The 19,788-nt window shown below is 45.6% G+C and overlaps 1 long non-coding RNA gene across 4 annotated transcripts in view; it reads left to right on the top strand.

Annotated features, from left to right (window-relative positions):
• Nucleotides 1-411: 411 nt before the first annotated feature.
• Nucleotides 412-19,788, top strand: part of LOC148137853 (uncharacterized) — a 28,167-nt gene continuing 8,790 nt past the window's right edge. Inside the window, exons 1-4 of one of the 4 annotated variants that reach the window (XR_015754190.1) lie at nucleotides 412-460; nucleotides 1,015-1,121; nucleotides 3,263-3,345; nucleotides 5,031-5,130. This is a non-coding gene — a long non-coding RNA (uncharacterized LOC148137853). Of the gene's footprint in view, nucleotides 461-762; nucleotides 844-1,014; nucleotides 1,122-3,262; nucleotides 3,346-5,030; nucleotides 5,131-18,497; nucleotides 18,606-19,788 lie in introns of those variants that run through there. The other 3 variants (XR_015754188.1, XR_015754189.1, XR_015754191.1) reach the window with 3 other exon arrangements.

Raw genomic sequence — 19,788 nt, forward strand, 5'->3', positions numbered from 1 at the left:
TGTTTCCAAAGAAGAGCGTGATACAATGTGGTGAAGATCTCAGATGTTGTGAAAATGGGGTGTTTATGTACTGATTCAGATGGCATTGAATCATCAATCACAGCTATAGAGTCATGAGTAGGAAGACAATTCCCTCCATGAATAAAGGAAATCTACTGCAGAGCTCACACAAAGGGAATTCTTACCCTCAGCAAACTCTCCCATCACATGACCCAACATAGCAGCTAAAGCAGGACACACTGCGCATGTTCTCGCCAACAAAGGGACTCCGGGTGATTGATGTCAGCACCGGACCAATGAAAGGATGGTGGGCGGGGCTGGATGACCCAGCGGGATGTTGGTCCTCCAACCAATCAACGTGAATGAAGGGCGGAGCTAAACTAAACGATGTGATCACCCTCACGCGCGGCGCGGAGTTGCTGTGATGAATGTTCGGGAAATTATGGAGAGAAAGGATACGGTAAGGAAAGAAATAAACAGGGAAACGGGAGAAAAACTGTGTTGCTATGAGCGGAGAGGTTTTACAAACAAATTGTGCACGTCGGAAAACACAAATTTGAACGTCCCAGTCCCGTGTTTGCAGTAAATGGGGAATTGCCTCAGTGCGGCTGCAGGTCTGAGTGAGAGCCGCCATCTTTATTCGGGACAACGATTCACTGGAAACCTGCGCGGCCGCCATCTTTGTAGGGGGCAAGGTGCAGCCAGGCGCATGTGCAGCCTTTCTCTGGTATAGAGTCATTGGGCTCATAGCAGCCCATACTGCTCTGATTCACCTCTGGGCTCCCTCATGACCACTTTGTCAATATCTAGCTTCCTCAGTCTCGAACCATGGGTGTATTTTTGGTCTGTTTACTACTGTATTATTATTTTTATAGACCCTTTGTAAATGAGTTTTTGACTGAGGCCCAGCCCCTGACTATGTGCTGCTCTATTATCAGATTACTTTTTTCTTTTTCATTCCCTGGAATCCATTTTGCACTCCCTGAAACATCAACTGTGTTTTTCCTTCCACAGATACCAGTGATTAATGCCAAAGCCCTGTTTCCTGTGGAGAGGGTGATGTTTGACTTTCTTGTACAGCTGCAGTTTGTGTGGTGAAGGTGCTCCCACAGTGTGGTTGGGTAAGAGACATTACAGAGTATTCATTACAGCAACAGTAAAGATCTGAAGATAATGTCCAAATCAACAACAGTTTGTAGTTTTATTATCATACTTATAATTTCATAAAAATACTATTGAGAACTTTAGATATAAGGCCAGAGATGGAGATATTAGGTCAGGTGACCAAAAGCATTGCCAAAAAGCAGGTTTTGAGGGATGTCTTAAAGGTAGAAAGCAGACCTGTGAGGTTTTTTCTGCAAATTCCAGACCATGTTGCTTTAGTAACTGTAGAATCAGCCACACAGTTGAAGTAATGAATTAACAAATCGTTGGGAGTCTCAAAGAAAATGGGTTGAGACCTCGACAAAGAATGTGTGGTGCAGGGAGCTAGGGATGATTACAGCCAGGAATCAAATCAAGAATGAGAATTTTAAATTGTTGTTGCTTATGAATAGGAGCATTTTGACTGATGAACATGTTTGGGGAGAAGTGAGCACGTGCGCGATAGACCTTTCATTTTTTTTCTTGAGATTACAGGGTGGCCAGGAGTGTGTTTGGATAATTAAGTCTGGAAATAACACATGATGGATGAGAGTTTCAGTATATGAGCTGAGATGAGGGTGGAACCAGCTAGAATGAGTGATCTTGGAGTGGGACTGGGCTGTCACTCTCACCTCACCTCTAGGATTCAGCTGGATGTCAGGTTGTGAATCAGGCGGTAACACAATCGGGAGCTGAGTGGCCCTGGTGGAGCCTAAAATGAGTGTCACTCAGCTGACTGTTGCTGAGCAGCTGCTGCTTGATAGCCCTGTTGATGACTACTTCCATCACTTTACTGCTGATCGAGTGTGGACTGACAGAGGGAAATTGCCTGGGTTGGATTGCCCTGTGTTTTTGTGTTGAACATCCCTGGGCAATGTTCCACATTGTCGGTCGATGACAGTGCTGGAGCGGTACGTAGCTTGGTGAGTGGCAAGTTCTGGAGCACAAGCTATCAGTACAAACCCATGAGATTACAGATTGTGCTGGAGTACAGTTCTGCTGTTGTTACCCCACAGTGCCTGAGAGAGATCCAGTTTGAGTTCCTACATCTGTCCCATTTAGCACGGTGATAGTACCACTCAGCACAATGGAGGTTTTTCTCAACTTTAAGGTGAGGCTTTGTCTCCAAAAAGACTGTGGGATGGTCGCTCTTACCGATACTGTCATGGACAGATGCATTTGCAGCTGGCAGATTCATACTGATAAGATCTTTTATGTTTTTCCCTCTTGCTGGTTCCGTTATCACCTGCTGCAAACCCAGTTGAGCAGCTATGTCCTTGAGGACCCGACCAGCTCAGTCAGTAATCCTGCTGCTGAGCTACTCTTGGTAGAGGACATTGAAATCCCGTACCCAGAGTAGGCTTCTCACCATTTTATTGCCTCCGTGCTTCCTCCAAGTGTTACTCAACATGGAGGAGCACTGATTCATCAGCTGTGGGAGCACGGTACGTGGTAATCAGCAGGAGCCATGAGACTTCCTGGTGTCCATGAGTACTCCCAGGCAAATGGTTCCTGTGTGTACACTACTGTGCCATCACCTCTGCCTGGTCTGTCCTGCTGGTGGGACAGGACATATCCAGAGATTTCAGGAGAAAGTGAAGACTGCAGATGCTGGAGATCAGAGTCAAGAGTCTGGTGCTCGAAAACCACAGCAGGTCAGGCTGATGAAGGGCTTAGGCTCGAAACGTCAATTCTCCTGCTCCTCGGATGCTGCCTGACCTGTTGTGCTTTTCCAACATCACACTGTCTATCGAGGGATGGTGATGGTGGTGTCTGGCCATTATCTGTAAGGGATTACTCTGTGAGTATGAGTATGTCAGGCTGTTCCTTGACGAGTCTGTGAGACAGCTCGCCACGTTTTGGCACAAAAGAAAACAGATGTTAGTGAGCAGGATGTTGCAGAGTCGAGAGGGCTGATTCTGTGGTTGTATTTCCTAATGCCTTGTTAGATGCCAAGTGGTCCATCCAGTTTCATTCCTGTGTTGAGACTTTGCAGTGATTAATACAGTGAGTAGCTTGTTGGGCGACTGTCAGGTTGTCAGGATTTTTTTCACCATTGACAATGGTTCCATGGAGATTAGGAGATTCCTAATTCCAGTTATTTTTTTCTTGAATTCAGATTCCACCATCTGCCGAGCTGGGATGCGAGCAAGGACTTCAGTTGTACATTTTAATATTCTGGATAAAAGTTAAATATATTAGGTTTGTTCACTCATTTTAAATATTACTAACCCTGGTTTTGTTTCTTTGTAAAGCCCTGTCCATCATCCTGTCTCCTTCATCCTTCCCTCCAACGACAAGAGCAAGGAGCACATTGAGTTTCTCTGTCACTAAGACTGAGACAATCCGATCAGCTGCATCTGCTGCTTCCCTCCCTCCCACTAGCCCACCGAGACAAACTGCCTCACATGGTGTTCCTGATTTTTGTCCCAAACTTACACCTTTCTCCAGTCTCTTGTCAAGCATTATCAGAGCTCACCTTGATCTTTTACTAGTCTCGCTAAACTACAGACATTCCAATTCTGTTTCCTCCTCATCACTCCCCCTCGCCAATTCACAGGTATTGTTCCTTGTTCTGTCTGTCTGTCTTTTCTGGTTATGTTCTTCTCATCCATTCTGCAAAAAAAAACTAACATTTGACCTCACCATCATTTGTAAATCCTGCTCCATCTCCACTCTCCCTTTCCTTTCTGAATTCTTGTATTTGGTGTCCCTCAAGGATCTATCCTTGGTCCCTCCTGTTTCTCACCTACGCACTGCCAGGAGGTGACATTGTCCAAAAGCACAGTGTGAGGTTTCACATGTACACTGACAATGCCCAGCTCTCCCTCCCTACCATCCCTCTCCATTGCTCCACTGTTACTCAGTTACCAAACTGCTTATCACGTTCCCACTACTCGATTGACTGCAATTTCCTCCAAAGAGACATTGTTACGGTTAAATCCATTACCCTCAGTTGCTATTACAAATTCCTTTCCCTTACTGCTGAGCCCCTCCCTCTCACTGGGTGCAGTCTGAGATAGAACTAGACTTCACAACTTTGCTGTCATATCTGTAACCCCAAGGTGACCTTCTGATCAGACATCTACGCAATCACAAACACCAGGAATTCCAAACTCTCAAATGTTGTTTGTCTCCACCTCACCCCAGCTCCATTGCTACTGAAACCCCTTACCCGTGTCGGTGTTACCTTAAACTTGATGAATCTGAAATGAACCCTTGATTTCGTGACTGACCCAGAATCTGCTAGCTTTCAGTGTTTCCTGCACAATTACCCTGGTCCCTTTGTGGTGCAGCTTTCTACAGTTTCCACCATTTAAATAGCACTCTGTTCTTTTATTATCCCCTCCAAAATGACCAACTTCCCATTTTCCCAAATTATACTCCATCTGGCAACTTGTTGCCCCCTTCTCCTGTGCATCTCTCTCTCTTCACAATCCTCTTAGAACTTTACAGTTATGCCTTTTCCAGGAGTTCCCCTCCCCCCTTCTAAACATTTACTGGGAGTACTGGGCTGTGTGAAGCATGCAGAGTTGCTCTGTATTTAGAGATACTCTATGGGAGGAGCTTGCTGCCCATTGGTCAGAGTGGAGGCAACGTGCCCACCCCCCATGTCTTATTGATGAGGCACAGCGGCAGCACAGAAGGAAAAAAAAAGAAGCAAATCCTGCTCTCCACATCTCACTGACTCTTGGAATATTCTGCCCTGTTCAATCACATGAAATTCCAAGGTGGAAACTCCCAGAAACCCACATAGATTTCAACCTGAACTGACTGCTGACCTCCACAAGGGGTAATGTGTCCAGTCATCCTGGGCCAGGAGGAGGGGATGGTGCGAGTTTCTAACCTGAACTGACAGTGATGGATTTTATAAACTTGTATTACAGGATACTACAGGTGGGTATTCAGATGGTAATCTCAGTCATTGTAACACCTAACTCTGATTGAATTAGTCAATTCATCAGGACCTGGATATTCGCATTGTGTGTGAGTATTGTATTCCATCCGAATCCCATTTGCTGCATAAAAGTTCTCCTTTGAATCTTCCCAAACCTTTAATGTGTGTCCTGTAATCCTTGTATAATGAGCTGTTGGGTATAAGGTTTATTATTATAACGTGTAACTTTTCTAAACCCCTCTGTCACAGCTCCTCTCAATTGCCTTTGCTCCAAGGAGAACACCTCAGTTTCCACAAACCCCTGATTCCCCAATATCTGTTTTCTGTCTATAAGGTACACATCAGGATTGTGTTGGAACATTCGCCACTTGCCTGCATCAGTGCACCCCCCCAACACTATTAAAGAAAGTGAACATCCTCCAGGACAAAGCACTGTGCCTGAGTGGTGTCCCATCCACCACCTTCAGCATTCCCTCTCCCCATCCCAGAGACACAGTGGCATCACTGTGTAAAAGGTAAAGGCAGCATTGCCCTACCCGACCATAGGGCTGCTCTCTCATTAGGGAGGAAACTGGAGCCCCTGGAAGAAACCCATGCAGACACTGGGAGAATGTGCAAGTCCCACAGAGACAGTTGTCCAAAGCTGGAATCGAACCTGGGGTCCTGGCAGCAGTGCTAATCACTGACCCACTGTGCCACCCTAAAATTGTAATTTGATTCACAACTACCACTTCCTCTGATAGTTCATTCCACACACAAACCATTATCTGAACAAAAATTAAAAAAAAATTCCCGAACGCCTTTTTAAAGCCGTTCTGCTGTCACCTTAAAAGGTATGTACCCAGTCTTGAATCGTGTCCCTTCCTGTAAAGGACAGCTGCTGTTCACATTACTGATACCACCCCTCCATGATTTGAGAAACGTCTAATAAGGTCACTCCTCAGCCCCCTGCGCGCCAGTGAAAGAAGTCGCAGCCTATCCAGCCTCTGCTTATAATTCAAACTATCCATTCCCATCAAATCCTGGTAAATCTCTTCTGAATCCGCTCCAACTACATAATGTCCTCCAGATATCAGCATGACCAGAACTGGACACAGAATTCCAGAAAAGGCGTCCCCAACATCCAAAATAACGTCCCAACTCTTGTACTCAAAGGTCTGAGCAATGAAGGCAAGTGTGCCAAGCACCTTCTTAACCACCCTGTCTACATGTGACAGACTTGAAAGACCCGAACCCCTCGGCCTCTTTGTTCCATGTCACTATCGAGGCCCTGTTTTTAATTAGTGTCAGTCTGCCCTCGTTTGTTTTATCAAGATGTAATATTTTGCATTTATTCCAATCCAAAAATCCCCAAAAACCCTGAGCATTAAAGACAGTAGGAGTATACTTAAGAGGGAAATCAGGAGGGCAAAAAGGGGACATGAGATAGCTTTGGCAAATAGGGATATGAATAATCCCAAGGGTGTTTATAAATACATTAAGAACAAAAGGGTAACTCGAGAGAGAATAGGGCTCCTCAAAGATCTTAAAGGTAGTCTATGCATGGAGCCGCAGGAGATGGGAGAGATACTAACTGAATGTTTTGCATCAGTGTGTACTGTGGAGAAGGACATGGGCAATATAGAATGTGGGGAAATAGATGTCGACATGTTGAATATGTCCACCTTACAGAGGAGGACGTGCTGGGTGTCTTGTAACCCGTAAAGCTTGGTTAATCCCCAGCACCTGATCAGGTGAACCCTAGAACCCTGGGAAGCTGGGAATGTGATTGCTGGGCCTCTTGTGGAGATATTTGTATCAACGATTATCACAGGTGAAATGCCGAAAGACTAGAGGTTGGTTAACGTGGTGCCGCTATTTAAGAAAGGTGGTAAGGACAAGCCAGGGAACTATCGACCGGTCAGCCTGACATTGATGCTGGGCAAGTTGTTGGAGGGAATCCTGAGGAACACGATGCGCGTGTATTCTGAAAAGCAAGGACTGATTAGTGATAGTCAGCATGACTATGTGCGTGGGAAATCATGTCTCACAAACTTGATTAAGTTATTTGAAGATGTATCAAAGAGGATTGATGAGGGCTGAGAGGTGGACATGATCTATGGAATTCAGTAAGGCGCTCGACAAGCTTCCCCATGGTAGACTGGTTAGCAAGGTTAGATCTCATGGAATGCAGGGAGAACAAGCCGTTTGGGTACAGAACTGGCTCAAATGTAGAAGGCAGGGTGGTGGTGGAGGGTTGTTTTTTCGGATTGGAGGCATGTGACCAGTGGAGTCTCACAAGGATCAGTGCTGGGTCCACCACTTTTCGTCGTTTATATATGATTTAAATATGAGCATAGGAGGTATAGTTAGTAAGTTTGCAGATGACACCAAAATTGGAGGTGTAGTGGACAGCAAAGAGGGTTACCTCAGATTACAATAAGGAGGTTGTTCAGATGGGTGAGAAGTGGCAGATGGAATTTAATTCAGATAAATGTGACGTGCTGCATTTTGGAAAAGCAAATCTTAACAGGACTGATACACTTAGTGGCAAATTCCTAGATAGTGTTGATGAACAAAGATATCTTGCAGTGCAGGTTCATATTTCCTTGAACGTAGAGTTGCAGGTAGATAGGATATTGAAGAAAGTGTTTGGAATACATTCCTTTATTGATCAGAGCATTGAGTATAGACGTTGGAAGGTCATGTACAGGACATTGGTGAGGCCACTTTTGGAATATTGTGTGCAAATATTCTCCGTCAATCTGAAGGATGTTGTGAAACTTGAAAGGGTTCAAAAAAGATTTACAAGGATATTGCCAGGGTTTGAGCTGCAGGAAGAGAGCAAAAAGGCTGTGGCTTTCTTTCCCTGGAGCATCAGAGACTGAGGAGTGACCTCCGTCGAGGTTTATAAAATCAGTAGTAGCATGGATAGGGTAAACAGACAAGGTCTTTTCCCTGAGTAGGAGAGTCCAGAAATAGAGAGCATAGGTTGAGGGTGGGAGGGGAAAGATATAAAAGGGAACTAAGGAGCAACTTTTTCAAGCAGAGAGTGGTGCGTGTATGGAATAAGCTTCCAGAAGAAGTGGTGGAGGCTGACAGTTATAGCATTTTAAAGGCATTTGGATACTTGACATGAATAGGAAAGATTTAGAGGGATATGGCTCAGGTGCTGGCAAGAGGGATAAGATTAGGTTCGGATATCTGGTCGACATGGATAAATTTGAGCGAAGGTTCTGTTTAGTGCTGTTCATCTGTGACTCACAGCTCAGTGGGTTTCGGTCTCTTCAAAGATAAATATTAGTCTGTTTTATTTTAGTAAAGTTACAACATTCAGTAGGGTGATGGTTTATTTCTTTAAATCCACATCTTATGATACTTTGATTAAGTTTTTTAATATTATTGGTACTAATTTATTCTAGAGTAGTGTTTTGTAAAGCTATAAGACTGTGTGCCTTTTTCTGGGTCTGTGGTCTGTTAAGGTGCAGAGATGGCCATTCGTACAGTGATGTGCTCTTCCTGTTGGATATAGGAGATTAAGGAATGTTTCAGTGATCCTGATTGTCTGCAGGAAGTGAGGATGCAAATCCTGTAGGATTTCATGGATCAGATGGAGCGATGGTTAAAGGTAATGAAGAACTTACTGGAGCCGGGGGGTGTGATAGGTGGCAGTTTCAGAAAGGTAGGAAAACTGCCGATCCAGTCAGGTAGATGGGTTTCCTCTCGGAAAGGGAGAAGTGGAGGGCAAGTAGTGCAGGAGTCTCCTGTGGTTATTTCCATCTCAAACAAGTATATTGTTTTGGAAAGCGTCGGGGGGTCACAGACTCTCAGGGGACTATCGCATTGACAGCCAAGTTCCTAGTGTAATAGATCTAGTGTAATGTGAGGTATATCCAGTTCCACGCGATCGATGGTGATAGGGGGCTCTCTCGTCTGCAGCACAGACTGCAGTTTCCATAGCTAACAGTGAGACATCAGAATGGGGTGGTGTCTCCCTACTGTCTGGGTGAAGGATGGCTCTGAGGGTGCAGAGTATTCTGAAAGGGGAGAATGATCAGTGGGAGGTCGCTGTACATTGGTACTAATGACATAAGAGAGAAGGATGAAGTCCTGAAGAGAGAATATAGCAAAGTGTGGGCGGCACGGTGGCAGAGTGGTTAGCACTGCTGCCTCACAGCGCCTGAGACCCGGGTTCAATTCCGGGTGTGGAGTTTGCGCATTCTCCCCGTGTCTGCGTGGGTTTCCTCCGGGTGCTCCAGTTTCCTCCCACAATCCAAAGATGTGCAGGTCAGGTGAATTGGCCATGCTAAATTACACCGTAGTGTTAGGTAAGGGGTAAATGTAGGGGTATGGGTGGGTTGCGCTTCGGCGGGTCGGTGTGGATTTATTGGGCCGAAGGGCCTGTTTCCACACTGTAATGTAATCTAATCTAATCAAATTAGCCTGTAGGATAATAAGCAGGTCCTTGTCGGTAGTAATATCTGGATTACTCCCGGTACCACATGCTAGTGAGAATAGGACTAGCAGGGTACGGCAGATGAATGCGTGGCCAAGGATCTGATACAGGGGAGAACGATTCACATTTTTGGATCATTGGAATCTCTGCATAAGAAAGATGGATTAGACCTGAATTGGAAGGTGTCTAATATCCAAGCAGGAAGATTTGCTAGTGCTACACGGGAGGAACTAAACCAGTGAGAGAGTGGGGGGTAAACCTAAAGAGGTAGTGAGAAAGGAGGTAAGTCTGAGACTGGTACAGTTGAGAAGTTAGACAGGCAAGGCAGGCAAGGGCAAGGCACAGAATGAGGTAGGACTGACAAGGTACAATAGACAATAGGTGCGGGAATCGGCCATGCTGCCCTTTGAGTCAGCACCACCATTCATTATGATCATGGCTGATCATCCACAATCCGTATCCTGTTCCTGTCTTATTTCTGTAACACTTGATTCCATTATCTTTAACAGCTCTATCCATCTCTTTCTTGAAAGTATCCAGAGACTTGGCCTCCACTGCCTTCTGGATCAGAGCATTCCATGTGGCCACTACTCTCTGGGTGAAGACGTTTCTCCTCAACTCTGTTCTAAATGGCCTCTCCCTTATTTTTAAACTGTGTCCTCTGGTTCTGGAAACATGCTTCCTGTCCCCAGAGTGTCCAACCCTTTAATAATCTTGGAGGTCTCAATCAGATCCCCTCTCATTCTCCTAAACTCAAGTGTATACAAGCTCAGTCGCTCCAATCTTTCAACATGTGATCATTCCGCCATTCCGGGAATTGACCTCATGAACCTACCCAACACTCCCTCAATAGCCACAATGCTCTTCCTCAAATGTGGAGACTAAAACTGCACACAATACTCCAGGTGCGGTCTTACCAGGGCCCTGTACAGCTGCAGAAGGACCTCGTTGCTCCTATACTCAATTCCTCTTGTTATGAGGGCCAGCATGCAGTGAGCTTTCTTCACTACCTGCTGTACCTGCATGCTTGCTTTCATTGACTGATGTACAAGGATACCTAGATCACGTTGTACTTCCCCTTTACCAAACTTGACTCCTTTTCGATAGTAATCTGCCTTCCTGTTCTTACCTCCAAAGTGGATAACCACACAGTTATCCACATTAAACTGCATCTGCTATGCATCCGTCCACTCACCTAGCCTGTCCAAGTTAACCTGTATTCTCATAACATCCTCCTCACATTTTACCCTGCCACCCAGCTTTGTGTCATCAGCAAATTTGCTAATATTACTTTTAATATGTTCATTTATATTATTAATGTATATTGTAAACAGCACCGAACCTTGTGGTACCCCACTAGTCACTGCCTGCCATTCCAAAAGGAAGCGTTTATCACTACTGTTTGCTTCCTGTCAGCCAGCCAATTTTCAATCCAAGTCAGTAAATTCCCCTTTGTAAATCCATGCTGACTCTGACGAATCCTATTACTGCTTTCCAAATGAGCTGTAACTTCATCTTTTATAATTGACTCCAGCATCTTTCTCACCACTGACATCAGGCTAACCGGTCTATAATTCCTTGTTTTCTCTCTCCCACCTTTCTTGAAAAGTGGGACAACATTAGGGCGGCACAGTGGTTAGCACTGCTGCCTCACAGCGCCAGAGATCCGGGTTCAAATCCCGCCTCAGGCAACTGATTGTGTGGAGTTTGCACATTCTCCCTGTATCTGCGTGGGTTTTCTCCGGATGCTCCGGTTTCCTCCCACAGTCCAAAAAAATGTGCAGGTCAGTCGAATTGGCCATGCTAAATTGCCCGTAGTGTTAGGTCTGGGTGGGTGCGCTTCGGCGGGTCGGTGTGGACTTGTTGGCCCGAAGGGCCTGTTTCCACACTGTAAGTAATCTAATCTAATCATTAGCCACCCTCCAATCTGACTCTACATCTCCTGATTCTGTGTCTTCCCCTTCGCAAGGGACTGAACGTCATCCCTCACCAACAGGGCCATCTTATCCACTCTGCCCATCAGTCTGTCCTTTTGATAGCACTGCACTGCATTTATTTCAATGCAAGAGGTTTGACAGGGAAAGCAGATAAGTTTAAGATATGGTTTTGAACATGGGACTGGGATATAGTGGGTATTACAGAAACGTGGCTTAGATTGGACAGGACAGGTCGCTTAATGTTCCAGGGAATAGATGTAAGAGGAAGGATAGAAAGGGGGAATAAGAGAGAAGGTGGAATGGTGTTTTTGATTAGGGATAACATTATTGTTGTGCTTAGGGAGGATATTCATGGGAGTTCGCCCGGTGAACTTACTTGGGTGGAACTGGGAAATAGGAACAGGATGATCACCTTATTGAGGTTGTCTGTGTGGGTTTCGTCCGGGTGCTCTGATTTCCTCCTACAGTCCAAAGATGTGCACGTTGTGTGGATAATCCAGGCTGAATTGCCCATATTGTTCAGGGATGTGCAGGGTTGGGGGGATTGGCCATGGGAAATGCAGCGTTACAGGGGTAAGATAGGAGGCTCAGAGGGTCAGTCTGGATGTGATGGGCCGAATGGCCTGCTTCCACACTTGGGATTCTCTGACGATAATTCTACTACTTTTAAAATAGTTGCAGAAAATAATAGACCAGATCTAAAAGTTGGTGTTCGAAGTTGGACAAAGGTGAATTTTGACGGTACAAGGCGAGAACTTTCAATATTTCTTTGCAACCCCCAGGTAAAGGGACGGCTGGAAAGTGGGAACATAAGAACAGAAGGAATAGGAGCAGGAGTAGGCCATCTGGTCCCTCACGCCTGCACTGCCATTCAATAAGGTCAGGGCTGAGCTTATCATGGCCTCAGCTCCACTTTCCTGCTCCCTCACCATTACCCTTAATTCATTTCCTGTTGGCAAATCTACATTTTGCCTTAAAGGCATTCGAGTTGATAATGTCAACTACTGCACTCAGCAGGGAATTCCACAGATTCATAACCCTTTAGCTGAAGAAGTTCCTCCTCAACTCTGTCCTAAATCAGATACCCCCTTATTTTGACGCTATGCTCTCTCGGCTGACCCCCCCACCCCTCCAGTGGAAATAACCTCCCTGCTTCTGTCTTATCTATTCACTTCTTAATTTTATTTTTTTCCAATACAACCTCCCATTCTTCTAAATCCCAACAAGTATAGTCCCAGTCTATACAATCTTTCCACATACACCAACCTTCTCAAATCCTGACTCAAACTAGTGACCCTCCTCTGTATCCCCTCCAGTGTCAGTACATCCTTGCTGAAGTAAGGAGATCAAACCTGTACATAGTACTCCAGGTGTGGCCTCACCAGCACCCTGTACAGCTGCAGCATAACCATCCCTCTAGCAAGGAAGGTCAATAGACCCTTCACCATCTCTTTTAGTCCCCTGGGATGCATTCCATCATGGCCAGGAGAGCCATGTACTTTTGGGCTGTTATCTTTCACAACACTACCTCTTTACTGAGAATGACTCTTTCCATGTCCTCATCTGCCATTGCCTCCATAGGCCTGTGAAAATGAGACAACAAGAGAACATAGACAGTATGTTCCTGTTATTGCCAAGTCTGGTAGGTGTAGAGAATGCTGTGTGTCTAGAGAAATTGAGGGTCTGGTCAAAAAGATGAAGGAGGGATATGGCAGGTACAGACAGCTGGGTTTGAGTGAATCCCTCGGAGTTTTGGGGCAGTAGGAGTACACTTGAGGGAAAACAGGAGGGCAAAAAACATGCATGAGATAGCTTTGGGGGGAAAGAGGTTTAAGGACAATCCAAAGAGATTCTACAAAACACGAAGGACAAAAGAGTAACCAGGCAGAGAATATGGACCCTCAAAGATCAACAAGGCTGTCTGTGGAACCACAGAAGGTGGGAGATATACTATCTGAGGATTTCATGTCAGCTTTTACTGGAAGAGGATATGGAAGCTAGAGACTTTGGAGAAATAAATAGTGATAACTTGACAACTGTCCATATTACAGAGGAGGTTGTACTGGATGTCTTACACATAAAGCTGAGTAAATCTGTGGGACCTGATCAGGTGTATCCCAAATCTTTGTGGGAAGTTAGGGAAGTGATTGCCAGGCCCTCACTGAGATATTTCTATCACTGATAGCCACAGGTGAGGTGTTGCGAGAAAGGTGATGAGGAAAGGCCAGGGAACAATAAACTGGGGAGTCTGAAGTTAGTGGCAGACAAGGTGTTGGAAGGAATTCTGAAGGACAGGTTTATATGTAATTGGAAAGGCAAGAAGTGATTAGGGATAGTCAGCATGCCTTTGTACATAAATCACTAACTTGGACTTCAGAAAGACATTCAAAAAGGTTCCACATGACAGACTGGTTAGCGAGTTAGCCACTTTGGGATACGGAGAGAACCAGCTATTTGGATACAAATTGGCTGCAAGGTTGGAGACGGAGGGTAGTGTTTTTCGGACTGGAGGCCTGTGATGAGCAATATGGTGTAAGGATCGGTGCTGGGTCCACTGCTTTTCATCATTTATATCAGTGATTTCTATGTGAATAAATGAGGTATAGTTAGTGGGTTTACAGTAAACATCAAAATTGGAGGTGCACTGGACAGCGAAGAAGGTTACCTCAGAGTACAATGGGACTTCAATCAAATGGGCTGAGGATTGTCAGATCGAGTTTATTTCAGATAAATGTGAGATACTCCATTTTGGAAAAGCCAATGAGGGCAGGAATTATACACTTAATGGGAAGGTCCTGGGGAATGTTGCTGAATAAAGAGACCTTGGAGTGCAGGTTCATAGTTCCTTGAAAGTGGAATTATAGGCAGGGTAGTGAAGAAGGTGTTTGGTGTACTTGCCTTTACTGGTCAGTGCATTGAGTAGTGGAGTTGGGACGCCATTTTGCGGCTGCACAGCACATTGATTCAGCCACTTCTGGAATTCTGCTTTCAGTCCTGGTCTCTCTGCTATCGGAATGATATTGTGAAACTTGAAAGGGTTCGGAAAAGATCCGCAAAGATGTTGCCAGGGTTGAGGGTTGAGCTATGTAGGTAGAGGGTGAATAGGCTGGGGCTGTTTTCCCTGGAGCATCGGATACAATTGTGAGGGGCATGGATAGGGTGAAATCCCAGGGTCTTATTCCCAGGATATGTGAGTCCAAAGCTTGGGGGCACAGGCTTCACAGGAAAAGATTTAAAAGGGATCTAAGGAGTAATGTTTCTAGCTGAACATGGTACGTTTAAGGAATGAGCTGCCAGAGGAAGTGTGTAGGCTGGTACAATTACCCAATTATGCCTTTGAGATGTTGTATGTGATTAGCAAAAGTTTAGAAGGATATAGGCCAAGTGCTGGCATATGGGATGAGATTAATTTAGGATATCTGGTCGGCAAGGACAAGTTGGATGGAAGAGTCTGTTTCTCTGCTGTACATCTTTATGGCACTAATAAAATTAAGATGGGTTTCTCTTTTATGGAGAGTTAACAGAAGATCAGATAATTCTCCTTGGAGCTGAGAAGGTTAGGCAGTGATTTCGACCAGGAGCAGATTTGTTTCCAGGATATTTAATTTACAGAGAGACAGAGGGAGAAATTATTAACGTCACAATTTTTAGTAACTACCTTCAGGTAACTGGCAAATAATGCAGGTTAAAAATGTGAAGATTATTTTACTCACTAAGTTCTGATCATCTGGAACAGTTTGACCGAGAGCTGGATGCAGATTCAGTAGTTATTGTCAAAACAAATTTGGAATTTTAACTTTTTTAAGGAAGGATTTGGAGGGCTACAGACAAATGGGAGGTGAGTTGGGATAGACTGGCACCATCTCCAGAGGGAGAGAGTACAGCCCCAATGGGCTGAATAGCCCCAAACCCCTATGCTCTGTGTTACTGCCCCATTCACTGTGAATGATGAAGCTCATCCCAGGGCAGAGTCATAGAGACCTATAGCATGGAATTAGACCCTTTGGTCGAACTGGTCCATGCCGACCAGATATCCCAAACTAATCTAGTCACATTTGCCAACACTTGGCACGTATCCCTCTACACCCTTCCTATTCACATACCCATCCAGATGCCAAGTGGTGTAATTGTACCAGCCTCCACCATTTCCCTGAACAGAAGATTCCATACTTGCACCAATCTCGGTGTGAAAAAAGGTGCCTTTAGGGTCCCTTTTAAATCTTTCCCCTCTCACCTTAAACCCACACCCTCTCGTTCTAGACTCCCCCACCCCAGGGAAAAGACCTTGTCTATTTTTCCCATCCACACTCCTCAGGATTTTATAAAACTCTATGAGGTCACCCCTCAGCATCCGATGCCCTTGGGAGGAGCCCACTCATGTCACAATGGGGCCCGGGTGATTGACAGCAGCTTCAGACCAATAGAAGAATTGGCGTCATCCTCCAGCCAATGGGAGTGAATTTGGGTGAGTCCAGCAGGGCAACACGTGGCCATAAGCTGTGCAGGCGCAGTGTCACGGTGAGGGGGGACCTAGTGAGTGTGAAGGGAATGGGAGAGACTGCAAAGTCTGGGGAAGAAATGGAGCTATTGTGGACTGGGAGGGTTTATAAATGCACGGTTTTAGGCTGCTAGACCTGAATAAGAAATTCCTTGTAAATTATAACCAAAAGAACTGCAGATGCTGTAAATCTCTCTCAATAACCAAAAGGTACTGGAAAAGCTCAGCAGGTCTGGCAGCATCTGTGAAGAGAAATCAGAGTTAACATTTTGGATCTGCTGACCCTTCCTCAGAACTGATGTTACTGAAAAGAAATGTCGGTTTATATGCAGAAAGTAGGCGTTAAGGAGTAAATGATAGGTGGTGATAGAGTCCAAAGAGATGGGAGCAGTTGGACAAAGGAGTGGATAAAGATCTGGCTGGGGGAGGGTGAATAACTGTTTATGGGGACAGTTAGTGGCTAACCATAGATAATGTGTAATGGTAGGCTATGCGATAACAAGGCCTGGTATGTGGGTTAAAAGGCTAGGGTGTGAGGAAATTGGAGAGTTCAGGACCTAAAATTATTGGATTTGATACTGGGGCTAGAGGGGTGCAGGGTCCCCAAGTAGAATATGAGGTGTTGTTCTTCCAGCTTGCATTAACGTATGGCGCTGGAAAAGCACAGCAGGTCAGGCAGCATCTCAGGAGCAAGAGAATTGACATTTTGGGCATATTCTTTTCATCAGGAATACCGGGATTGGTGGGGGAGGGGGAGTAGTAAGAGGGCTGAGAGATAAATAAGAGGGATGTGTGTGGTTGGTGGGAAGGGAGCTAGGAAGGCAATAGGTAGATGTAGGTGGAGGGTATTGGAGAGAGGGTGGAGTGGATAATTGGAAAGGAAGATGGACAGGTGGGACAGTTCAAGAGGGTGGTGTCGAGTTGGAGGGTTGGATCTGGGATAAGGCAGGGGAGGGGAGATGAGGAAACCTTGATTCTGTGGTTAAAGTGTCCCAATGTGGAAGATGAGGTTTTCTTCCTCCAGGCGTCGGGTGGCTGGGATTTGGTGGTGGAGGTGGCCCAGGACTTGCATGTCCTTGGTGGAGTGGGTGGGGATGTTGAAGTGGTCGGCCACAGGATGGTGGGGTTTGTTGGTGCATGCATCGCAGAAATGTTCCCTGAAACATTCCGCAAGTTGGTGTCCTGACTCCCCAGTGGAGAGGAGACCACATCGAAAGCAAAGGCCATAATAGGTGAGTTGTTTGGATGTGCAGGAAAATCTCTGCTGGATGTGGAAGGGTCCTTTGGAAGTGAGGGAGGAGGTGTGGGCACAGGTTTTACACCTCTTGCATTGGCAAGTGAAGGGGCTGGGAGTAGGGTTGTTGGGAGGCATGGATCTGACTTGGAGTTCACAGGGAATGGTCTCTGTGGAATGCTGAAAGGAATGGAGAGGGAAATATATCTCTGGTGGGATCTGATTGTAGGTGGTGGAAATGGCGGAGGATGATACATTGTATCTGGGTGGAAGGTGAGAACTGGGGGGGTTCTATACTTGCTGCAGTTGGAGAGGTTTGGTTCAATGGCAGAGGTGTGGGAAGTGGTGGAGATACACTGGAGAGTATTGTTGACCACATGGGAGGGGAAATTGCAGTCCTTGAAATACGGGGTGTTTTGGTATGTTTTGGAGTGTTCTGCCAGCTTGCATCAAGCTTCACTGGAACACAGCAGTAAGCATGAGACAGAGATGTTGGCCAGGGAACAGACTCGTGTGTTAAAGTGACAGGCAACTGGAAGCTCGGGGTCTGTTTTGCAGCAGAACGTAGATCATCAGCTGCCATTTCCAGCACCTCCACTGAGATGCTGCCAGACACAGGTTCCTGTCCCCTCCATTAACAGCTATGCACCCTCCCAGGCAGATTGTTATCCACTCCTTTGTCTTTCCAAATGTTACTGACTCTTTTGGGCTCCATCCCCACCTATTATTTACTCTTTATATCCCTATCTCCAAAGATATGCAGGTTAGGTGCATTGGCCCAGCTAAATTTCCCGTAGTGTTCAGGGATGTATAGGTCAGGTGCATTAGTCAGGAGAAATGTAGAATAAGAGGGTCAGGGAATGGGTTTGGTTGAGAAACGCTTCAGAGGGTGGGTGTGGACTTGTTGGGCCGAATGGCCTGTTATCACACTGTAGGGATTCTAATTTTCCCAGCTGCCGTCAGTTCTGAGGAAGGGTCACTGGATCTAGAATGACCCTTGGTGTGTGCAGGAGGAGGAAACGGGAAAGGGGAGTTGGATCCGGTTTAGACTGGGAGGGTTTAATTACACTCTGTACAGGTAGTTAGGCCTGAATTAGAAACTCTTGGTCCCACGTTTACAGCAAATGGGAAAATGGCTGTGGCCCTCAGGCGGTGATAGGTCCTGGGTTATGGCTGCCATCTTTATTGGGGGCAAGGTACAGAGAGGCGCATAGACATGTCCTCTTCCTGGGTGGGGGCGGGGTGATTTCAAGAGGAGCATTTACACATCAAACACATACCAAGAGAAATATTTGTCTTTACTGTTCAGCCTGCACTGACTGTGAGTTTTGTTTTGTCAATTCATTTTATAGGATATTAATTGAGAATAATTGAGACAGGGATCCCAAAAGCAATATTCTACCGTCAGCAGGGTCATCAGGATCTGAATACCATTGGCATTTGACTGTGGAAGGTGAAAGGTGTGTCTGTTCTGTCTGTGGGAAAGTATCTGGTTTTTATTTCAAGCAAAAAGCAGAAAGATGTTCAAATTAGTGGTTGGATCACCCTTGGGGTTTGTGTTCAATTCTGGGCCCTGCAGCTGTGGAAGGAGGTATTGGCCTGAGAGGGAGCACAGATTTATCCAAATTACACCTCGTCTCTTTATAGGAACTGTCAGATTTAGACCCAATCACCCACTTCATGATGTTAATCTGTAAACTCCTTATTTTCAATTCCTGCAAACTTCTCATTAAAATTCCTTATGGACTCAAATTCCAGCACCATTTCAGGTGGAATGTTCCAGGTTCTGACAACTGTCTGTTCATTCAGAAACTGCTGAAGTCCTTGTTGACTCTGGGATTACAAAGGGCTGAACTGAGAGATGAGATGCTGTTCCTGAGCTCCCATTGAGATGAATTAGAACAGTACAGGAGGCTGGGGCAATGTAGGTATGAGCAGACAATGAAAATGATAGGGCTGCACTGTGGGTGCTGATTGGCTAAAGAGAGTGTTTTGGAGTTGGTTGTAAACAGAGCGAGGGGAGACAGGGAGAATGTGAACTACAGCTTCAGTTTTAGTGCAGGCCATTCAGAAATTCACATGGTCCCAATGGGAACAGCCAAGTTGTAAGCGATACCTGCTGAGTTTTTTTTTAAAACAGTTTTTAAAGTATAAAATATCAGCTTAAGTAAACATCGGGACTTTTGATTATAATGGAAATGTTTGAAGAGAAGGAAGGTTACTAGCTCATTTAAATTCTCCTAATGGGAGTAACTAACTGAAACGAGAGAGACATTGTGATCGGAGACCTCAGACCAGTGGTGTGCTCCTCTTGCACAATGTGGGAAATAAGGGGCACTTCCTGTGTCCGTGACGGCTATGTGTGCAGTAAGACTGCCCATCTGCAACTACCGGGAAACTGCTTTTCAGACCTGGAGCTGAGAGTGGACTCACTGTGGAGCAATACTGAGAATGTTATGGACAGCACGTTTAGTGAGTTCATCATACTGCAGGTGAGGGTTGCACAGGCAGAAAGGGAATGGGTGACCATCAGATCAAGTAAGAGGCTCAGGAAGGAAGTGCAGGACTCTCCACTGATCGCTCCGCTTCTCAAACAGATATTGTGCACCGCTTGGGATTCTATAACGGGGGTGGACTCTCAGG

Source organism: Chiloscyllium plagiosum, unplaced genomic scaffold (assembly GCF_037043375.1).
Source record: "Chiloscyllium plagiosum isolate Xiang-an unplaced genomic scaffold, Cpla_swu_hap1 HiC_scaffold_42, whole genome shotgun sequence".
In the NCBI taxonomy this organism is placed as follows: domain Eukaryota; kingdom Metazoa; phylum Chordata; class Chondrichthyes; order Orectolobiformes; family Hemiscylliidae; genus Chiloscyllium; species Chiloscyllium plagiosum.